This window comes from Cervus elaphus, chromosome 1 (assembly GCF_910594005.1).
Source record: "Cervus elaphus chromosome 1, mCerEla1.1, whole genome shotgun sequence".
Classification (NCBI taxonomy): domain Eukaryota; kingdom Metazoa; phylum Chordata; class Mammalia; order Artiodactyla; family Cervidae; genus Cervus; species Cervus elaphus.
In genome coordinates, this window is record NC_057815.1 from 86,141,893 (window position 1) to 86,152,038 (window position 10,146).

The window sequence follows — 10,146 nt, forward strand, 5'->3', positions numbered from 1 at the left end:
GTCTTAAGAGGTTTTATTTTTATAAGTATAATTGACAAATAAAATTATTAGATATTTAAAGTATAAAAGGTGATCATTTGTATACATATATAGTGTGAAAGTAAAGCCACACAACTCACCTCTGGGATTTGAACCCACATGGCAGGACTTGAACACAGCCCAAACCCAGACTTGGACTTCAACCACAATCTTTTAACTGGGATCATACCTCTGGTCTCAGGACTTTATGAAGCTCACGTTCTTGATGTCTCATCACAGAAAGTATTCAGTGAGAGACAAAGTGATAGGCAAGGAGTGGATTTATTTACAGAGATATACACTCCAAAGACAGACCGTGGGCCATCTAATAAGGTGAAGTGAAGTGAAGTGAAAGTCACTCAGTCGTGTCCTACTCTTTTCGACCCCATGGACTATACAGTCCATGGAATTCACCAGGCCAGAATACTAGAATGGGTAGCCTTTCCCTTCTCCAGGGGATCTTCCCAAGCCAGGGATCAAACCCAGGTTTCCCACATTGCAGGTGGATTCTTTACCAGCTGAGCCACAAGGGAAGCCCTCTTAAAGGGTGAGAGGCCCCAAAACACAATGGGGATAGTTTTTTACTTTTAAAACGAATCATTTATTTACTGAACCTGGGGCAGATCAGATACACATTCAATTTTACATTTATATCTTCTAGCTCAATTTTGAAGTGTTTACACACACATGCAAATTGGCATGTTACAGTTGTCCTAAGGTAAAACACGGTCACCTTAAACTGTTGCAAGTATATTTCACCCAAAGTTGAAGAACTGTTCATCCTGAACATGAAAACTTGTAACAGGTTTAAATTAACTGTAGAAAACTCATTACTTGTAGTTTTTCCCTTGCAAAGTTTCAAAAAGAAAGTACAACCTGAAAAAGAATTTAGAATAATGATAATAAAAATGATCCAAAATCTTGAAAACAAAATGGAGTTACAGATAAATAGCCTGGAGACAAAGATTGAAAAGATACAAGAATTGTTTAATAAAGACCTAGAAGAAATAAAAAAGAGTCAATTAAAAATGAACAATGCAATGAATGAGATCAAAAACACTTTGGAGGGAACCAAGAGTAGAATAACGGAGGCAGAAGATAGGATAAGTGAGGTAGAAGATAAAATGGTGGAAATAAATGAAGCAGAGAGGAAAAAAGAAAAAAGGATCAAAAGAAATGAGGACAACCTCAGGGACCTCTGGGACAATGTGAAACGCCCCAACATTCGAATCATAGGAGTCCCAGAAGAAGAAGACAAAAAGAAAGGCCATGAGAAAATACTCGAGGAGATAATAGCTGAAAACTTCCCTAAAATGGGGAAGGAAATAGCCACCCAAGTCCAAGAAATCCAGAGAGTCCCAAACAGGATAAACCCAAGGCAAAACACCCCAAGACACATATTAATCAAACTAACAAAGATCAAACACAAAGAACAAATATTAAAAGCAGCAAGGGAAAAACAACAAATAACACGCAAAGGGATTCCCATAAGGATAACAGCTGATCTATCAATAGAAACCCTCCAGGCCAGAAGGGAATGGCAGGACGTCCTGAAAGTAATGAAAGAGAATAACCTACAACCTAGATTACTGTACCCAGCAAGGATCTCATTCAGATATGAAGGAGAACTCAAAAGCTTTACAGACAAGCAAAAGCTGAGAGAATTCAGCACCACCAAACCAGCTCTTCAACAAATGCTAAAGGATCTTCTCTAGACAGGAAATGCAGAAAGGTTGTATAAACGTGAACCCAAAACAACAAAGTAAATGGCAACGGGACCACACCTATCAATAATTACCTTAAATGTAAATGGGTTGAATGCCCCAACCAAAAGACAAAGATTGGCTGAATGGATACAAAAACAAGACCCCCATATATGCTGTCTACAAGAGACCCACCTCAAAACAAGAGACACATACAGACTAAAAGTGAAGGGCTGGAAAAAAATATTTCATGCAAATGGAGACCAAAAGAAAGCAGGAGTCGCAATACTCATATCAGATAAAATAGACTTTCAAATAAAAGCTGTGAAAAGAGACAAAGAAGGACACTACATAATGATCAAAGGATCAATCCAAGAAGAAGATATAACAATTATAAATATATATGCACCCAACATAGGAGCACCGCAATATGTACGGCAAACACTAACGAGTATGAAAGAGGAAATTAATAGTAACACAATAATAGTGGGAGACTTTAATACCCCACTCACAACTATGGATAGATCAACTAAACAGAAAATTAACAAGGAAACACAAACTTTAAATGACACAATGGACCAGCTAGACCTAATTGATATCTATAGGACATTTCACCCCAAAACAATCAACTTCACCTTTTTCTCAAGTGCACACGGAACCTTCTCCAGAATAGATCACATCCTGGGCCATAAATCTAGTCTTGGTAAATTCAAAAAAATTGAAATCATTCCAGTCATCTTTTCTGACCACAATGCAATAAGATTAGATCTCAATTACAGGAAAAAAAATTGTTAAAAATTCAAACACCTGGAGGCTAAATAACACGCTTCTGAATAACCAACAAATCATAGAAGAAATCAAAAAAGAAATCAAAATATGTATAGAAATGAATGAAAATGAAAACACAAGAACCCAAAACCTATGGGACACTGTAAAAGCAGTGATAAGGGGAAGGTTCATAGCATTACAGGCTTACATCAAGAAACAAGAAAAAAACCAAATAAATAACCTAACTCTACACCTAAAGCAATTAGAGAAGGAAGAAATGAAGAACCCCAGGGTTAGCAGAAGGAAAGAAATCTTAAAAATTAAGGCAGAAATAAATGCAATAGAAACTAAAGAGACCATAGCAAAAATCAACAAAGCTAAAAGCTGGTTTTTTGAAAAAATAAACAAAATTGACAAACCATTAGCAAGACTCATTAAGAAGCAAAGAGAGAAGAACCAAATTAACAAAATTAGAAATGAAAATGGAGAGATCACAACAGACAACACTGAAATACAAAGGATCATAAGAGACTACTACCAGCAGCTCTATGCCAATAAAATGGACAACTTGGATGAAATGGACAAATTCTTAGAAAAGTATAACTTTCCAAAACTGAACCAGGAAGAAATAGAAGATCTTAACAGACCCATCACAGGCAAGGAAATCGAAACTGTAATCAAAAATCTTCCAGCAAACAAAAGCCCAGGACCAGATGGCTTCACAGCTGAATTCTACCAAAAATTTAGAGAAGAGCTAACACCTACCTTACTCAAACTCTTCCAGAAAATTGCAGAAGAAGGTAAACTTCCAAACTCATTCTATGAGGCCACCATCACCCTAATTCCAAAATCAGACAAAGATGCCACAAAAAAAGAAAACTACAGGCCAATATCACTGATGAACATAGATGCAAAAATCCTTAACAAAATTCTAGCAAACAGAATCCAACAACATATTAAAAAAATCATACACCACGACCAAGTGGGCTTTATCCCAGGAATGCAAGGATTCTTCAATATCCGCAAATCAATCAATGTAATACACCACATTAACAAATTGAAAAATAAAAACCACATGATTATCTCAATAGAGGCAAAGAAAGCCTTTGACAAAATTCAACACTCATTTATGATTAAAACTCTCCAAAAAGCAGGAATAGAAGGAACATACCTCAACATAATAAAAGCTATATATGACAAACCCACAGCAAGCATCACCCTCAATGGTGAAAAATTGAAAGCATTTCCCCTGAAATCAGGAACAAGACAAGGGTGCCCACTCTCACCACTGTTATTCAACATAGTGTTGGAAGTTTTGGCCACAGCAATCAGAGCAGAAAAAGAAGTAAAAGGAATCCAGATAGGAAAAGAAGAAGTGAAACTCTCACTGTTTGCAGATGACATGATCCTCTACATAGAAAACCCTAAAGACTCTACCAGAAAATTACTAGAACTAATCAATGAATATAGTAAAGTTGCAGGATATAAAATTAACACACAGAAAGCCCTTGCATTCCTATACACTAACAATGAGAAAACAGAAAGAGAAATTAAGGAAACAATACCATTCACCATTGCAACAAAAAGAATAAAATACTTAGGAGTATATCTACCTAAAGAAACAAAAGACCTATACATAGAAAACTATAAAACACTGATGAAAGAAATCAAAGAGGACACAAACAGATGGAGAAACATACCGTGTTCATGGATTGGAAGAATCAATATTGTCAAAATGGCTATTCTACCCAAAGCAATCTATAGATTCAATGCAATCCCTATCAAGCTACCAACGGTATTTTTCACAGAACTAGACCAAAGAATTTCACAATTTGTATGGAAATACAAAAAACCTCGAATAGCCAAAGTAATCTTGAGAAAGAAGAATGGAACTGGAGGAATCAACCTGCCTGACTTCAGACTCTACTACAAAGCCACAGTCATCAAGACAGTGTGGTACTGGCACAAAGACAGAAATATAGACCAATGGAACAGAATAGAAAGCCCAGAGATAAATCCACGAACCTATGGACACCTTATCTTTGACAAAGGAGGCAAGGATATACAATGGAAAAAAGACAACCTCTTTAACAAGTGGTGCTGGGAAAACTGGTCAACCACTTGTAAAAGAATGAAACTAGAACACTTTCTAACACCATACACAAAAATAAACTCAAAATGGATTAAAGATCTAAATGTCAGACCAGAAACTATAAAACTCCTAGAGGAGAACATAGGCAAAACACTCTCCAACATAAATCACAGCAAGATCCTCTATGACCCACCTCCCAGAATATTGGAAATAAAAGCAAAACTAAACAAATGGGATCTAATGAAACTTAAAAGCTTTTGCACTACAAAGGAAACTATAAGTAAGGTGAAAAGACAGCCGTCAGATTGGGAGAAAATAATAGCAAATGAAGAAACAGACAAAGGATTAATCTCAAAAATATACAAGCAACTCCTGCAGCTCAATTCCAGAAAAATAAATGACCCAATCAAAAAATGGGCCAGAGAACTAAACAGACATTTCTCCAAAGAAGACATACAGATGGCTAACAAACACATGAAAAGGTGCTCAACATCACTCATTATTAGAGAAATGCAAATCAAAACCACAATGAGGTACCATTACACACCAGTCAGGATGGCTGCTATGCAAAAGTCTACAAGCAATAAATGCTGGAGAGGGTGTGGAGAAAAGGGAACCCTCTTACACTGTTGGTGGGAATGCAAACTAGTACAGCCGCTATGGAAAACACTGTGGAGATTCCTTAAAAAACTGGAAATAGAACTGCCATATGACCCAGCAATACCACTTCTGGGCATACACACTGAGGAAACCAGATCTGAAAGAGACACGTGCACCCCAATGTTCATCGCAGCACTGTTTATAATAGCCAGGACATGGAAGCAACCTAGATGCCCATCAGCAGATGAATGGATAAGGAAGCTGTGGTACATATACACCATGGAATATTACTCAGCCGTCAAAAAGAATTCATTTGAACCAGTCCTAATGAGATGGATGAAACTGGAGCCCCTTATACAGAGTGAAGTAAGCCAGAAAGATAAAGAACATTACAGCATACTAACACATATATATGGAATTTAGAAAGATGGTAACGATAACCCTATATGCAAAACAGAAAAAGAGACACAGAAATACAGAACAGACTTTTGAACTCTGTGGGAGAAGGTGAGGGTGGGATGTTTCAAAAGAACAGCATGTATACTATCTATGGTGAAACAGATCACCAGCCCAGGTGGGATGCATGAGACAAGTGCTCGGGCCTGGTGCACTGGGAAGACCCAGAGGAATCGGGTGGAGAGGGAGGTGGGAGGGGGGATCGGGATGGGGAATAAGTGTAAATCTATGGCTGATTCATATCAATGTATGACAAAACCCACTGAAATGTTGTGAAGTAATTAGCCTCCAACTAATAAAAAAATTAAAAAAAAAAAAAAAAGAAAGTACAAATAACCAATATATCCATCAGTCACAACATAATCCCAGGTCTTCCCCACACCAAAACCAGATGCTCCTTGAATTTTAAACCCATCATCAGAGACCCAGAGAAAGTCATTTTGTGAATAGTGTGAATAGTTTTTATGAGCTGGGTAATTTCATAGGCTAACAATTGGGAGGATTATTCCGACTATTTGGGGGAAGGGGTGGAGATCTGCAGGGGCTGGACCACCGCCCACATTTTTAGCTTTTCTGGTTAGCCTCAGATCAGTCGTGGTGCTGTAGGTGTGTCATTTAGCTCCTGCTAATTTATTACAATGAGCATATAATGCGGCTCAGTGGCCTACTGGAAGCCGAATCTTCCACCATCTTGGACCAAGTTGGTTCAAACTAGCTTTTGTCATGGCCTACGGCTCTATCATTCTTTCAAAGGTTGTGCCCTGCCCCCTTCCCTCCTGTTTCAAAAGGATTCCCACAACTGAGGTGTGGATTCATCCCCATTCATCATCTCATGTGTTTATCTGTGTGTGTGTGTGTGTGTGTACATTATGAGTTTCAAATGAAGCAAACTCTATGAGCCACTTACCACATTGTCTGGCACGAGGCTGGCACTCACTTGTCGTCATTATGGGATGACTGGGGAGACAGGAGAATGGGTAGAGGTTATAAGGGAACAAAACTTGCCACCCCAAAATGTGTCTCTTCGTGTTGAGAATTAATTTAGACTGAAGCAAAGGCTCAGGATGAACTTTTACCTTCTCCCCGTAGCTGTTCAAAAGACTTTAGATAAAGGGCCTGTTTCAGGAAAACCTATTCCCATAGATACAGTGTAATACAACCCAGGTGTGGTAGTCTGGGGTAGGTTAGCAAGGCTGCTGGATCAAAGTCCTCTCTGCCTCGTGGTTTCTTTATGGCCCAGCAAACATTTCTTTACCAAATGTTTGCTCTTGTTCATTTTCCTATAAATGGCCCTCCTTCCCTTGGCAGTCCTAACGTCTGCCCCCTTCTCCTCCTCTTGGATGACACATGAGCTTTAATTGGCTCACTTGTTCTTAGGACCCATATTCTTATGGAACTCCTGCATGTATGTAATTAAATTTTATTTTCCCCTGTTAACCTGTCTCATGTCAATAGACCAGCCAGAAGAACCTAGAAGGGGAAGTTTTATTCCCTCCCTGACAAGCTCAAAAGTGTAAATTGGATGACCTGCTTTAAATCCTGCTTTGACCCAGCCAGCACCAGCTTTGTTTCCTGGGCAAGTTATGTATCCTCGTTGGTAAATTAAGGATAACAAAGCCTGCCTTAAAAGAGTCCTGGTAAGGATTCAATGAGACGATTTCCATAAAGCACGAGGCATAGTAACTTACTAGGCACACAGTACCTTCTCATTAAAACCGGAGCAGGACCCTGTGGGGAAACTCCAGGGCATAAAAGTTTTTCCAGGTCTCCTGTTTTATGTTTGTAGGGAAAAAAGCCTTCAAGCACCTAGACCTTCACTGAGTTCTAAAGGACAGATTCAAACAGTTACTAATTAGGAGAGTGAGGGAAAACAGAAAGAAACAATATGCAGGATGGAGCGGGAGCAGGGCTGGTTCCTCCTCAAGGGTTGAACCTAATAATTTGATACTTACCTCTGAGTTCCTCAACAGGATGGTAACTTCAGGCTGAACAGACAGACCTCAGAATGGTTGGTGATAGAAATTCCTGGAGCACCGCCAACCCATCAGAGGAGGTTTACCAGTGCTGCAGCCTGCCCCACAAGTTTTGCCTATAAAATCTCCCTGAAACCTATTGGAGAGTTCTGTCTTTTGAGCCTGAGCCACCCGTTCTCCTTGTATGTTCTTAAGCATGCTAAGTCGCCTCTGTCATGTCCGACCCTTGCTATCCCATGGACTATAGCCTGCCAGGCTCCTCTGTCCAAGGGTTTCTCCAGGCAAGAACACTGGAGTGGGCTGACATGCCCTCTTCCAGGGGATCTTTCCTACCCAGGGATCAAACCCATGTCTCTTTACATCTCCTGCTTTGGCAGGCAAGTTCTTTATCACTAGCACCACCTGGGACGCCCTGTCCGCCTTGTAGTAATCCTTGCAATAAACCTTTCACTACTTCAAACTCCGACATTTCAGTTTGGCCACGATCTGCATTGGGCACACGAATGTCACTGTTAGCCATTGCGGTTACAGTGCGGTTAGGAAGATGGTCACGGCCCTGGCAAACAGGTTTCGGGAATAGAGGGTGAGCGCCATCTAGTGGTCTATAACTGAAGGTCAAATACAACAAACAACACAGCCAAAAGCACCAGAAATGTAATTCAGTATTCCCAAGAAAGAAGATCTAGCCTCCTCCTGCCCACTTCTTAATGTCAAGGCTCTAGAAGCTGACATAGAAGTGGAAGAGGAGGAAAAAAGCAAATCAGACAGGGAGTTTTCTAAAGCCTTCTTGGCTAGCCCTATTAAAATGCTCAAAACCCATGAGCTATACTATCAGGAAACGTCTCGAAAGCCCTTGAAACGTTACGAATGAAGTTCAGAGAAGTTAAGTTTCATCTGAGCTGCCTTTTCCCCCACCAGGTCATAGTCTTTCTCCTCTCTCCCAGTGTACAACTTGATGCCTGGGAAAGATCATCTCACATCTGAATTCAAGCCCCAATTCTGCCCACCACTAGCTCTGATCTTCAGGAAAGTCCTTTAATCTCATTAAGCCCCAACATCCCCATCTGTAAAATGGGTCTGTACTTCCCAGTTGGAGGAGCATCAGCTCGATGCAAGAGAGCTGGACTCACGTCTGAGAGTCAATTTGGCTTTTCTAAGCTACTTTTCTCTCTCACCAGGTGCAGCCAGTAATTCCAGCCTTGATGGATTGTTAAGAAAATAACAAGAATGAAAATTTTTAAACCACCTGGCGCTTAGAAGTCATTAAACATACGATAGCTTTCTTCCTTAGTTATTCTGCAGGTTTGCTGTGAGGTTTGAATGGCATGGTGTACGTGAAAGCTCGTTGCATTTCGCCTGGTCCATAAGTAGAAGCTGTGTGTTATGGATGCTGTGGGTTGCCACCCAGATCCCCTCAAAACCATCAGCGCAGCGTGGTGATAACTGAGAGCTCACAGCTGAGTCCAGCCTTGACCAAGGTCATATTCCTCACCAGGGTGGTTCACACCCAAGGAATGCTCAGTTTGTGGATTAAAGTGGCCTTTAAAAGGCCCAACCCAATTGCCTCATGTGAGTCAACTCTGCAGGTTTATCCCAACTTCAGAGCTCCCGTGGGATGCCTGAGGCTTTGTTGCAGCTGAGTCACACCCCTCCTTCCCCCTCTGCCCGCTTCTGCTTCCTTCACTTCCCCATAGCTGTCACTCAGAGAGCACTTCCCAATGAACTTGCTTCATGCAAACCTCAGAGTCAGCTAGCTTCCTGGGGAATCGCCCTGCAACACTTCAGTGTGGGTTCTTTCTAACAGCCCCAAATCCCTGCCTCCTTCTTCCTCACCTGTAAACTGAAACAAACACGTTTGTCTCTTACCGGTTTCACTGGACAAGGATAAAGATAACTGGGGCAAAAACGAGAAAACCTAATACCTCAATCTCACTTTCCTCCCCTTTAAATTGAGACTATTACTGTGCTATACCTTTCCAGAATTTTTTAGGCAAATCAACGAGATGTGGAAGTGAGAACACTTTGGGTAAAAAGATAAGTAATCTATAAAAACTGAAGGAATTAGGAAATCCTGCAGAATTGACTGACAGGTAATAATTATAATAGCGACAATTTACTGAATATTAAGTGCCAGGCACTGTGACACTTGACATGGTCTGTGTCATTCATTTGTCACAAAAATCGTAAAGGTGAATGCTAATATTACCATCATTTTATAACTGAGGAAACTTGGGCATAGAGGATTACTCGACTTGCCCAAGGTCATGGAGGGACTGAGTAGTTGGGAGGCAGGCTTGATTCCAGAACCAACACCCTTCTCCACAGGTACACAGTCAACTAGAACTGAAATAATAACAGGGCAAGACTCTATTTCCTTGATGAGTATGCAGTCATTCTGAGTTTTGAAAGCCATTATTTAGAATTTTAGCAATTCCAGGAGAAATTCCAGGAAATCTGAAACTTCTGGGCAAAATGTGGATGGGTGGGTCAGAAGCCGCCGTTTTATGGGGACGGCTGAGCCTCTCTGACGAGGCTC

At 40.5% G+C, this 10,146-nt stretch overlaps 1 long non-coding RNA gene across 1 annotated transcript in view; it reads right to left on the reverse strand.

Moving 5' to 3' along the window:
* The window catches only part of LOC122698550, a 47,469-nt gene extending 39,806 nt beyond the window's left edge, over positions 1-7,663 (reverse strand). Inside the window, exons 1-2 of the long non-coding RNA XR_006342367.1 lie at positions 7,590-7,663; positions 6,545-6,594 (exon numbers count right to left, since the gene is read on the reverse strand). This is a non-coding gene — a long non-coding RNA (uncharacterized LOC122698550). The remainder of the gene's footprint in view (positions 1-6,544; positions 6,595-7,589) is intronic.
* Between the last annotated feature and the right edge of the window lie 2,483 nt (positions 7,664-10,146).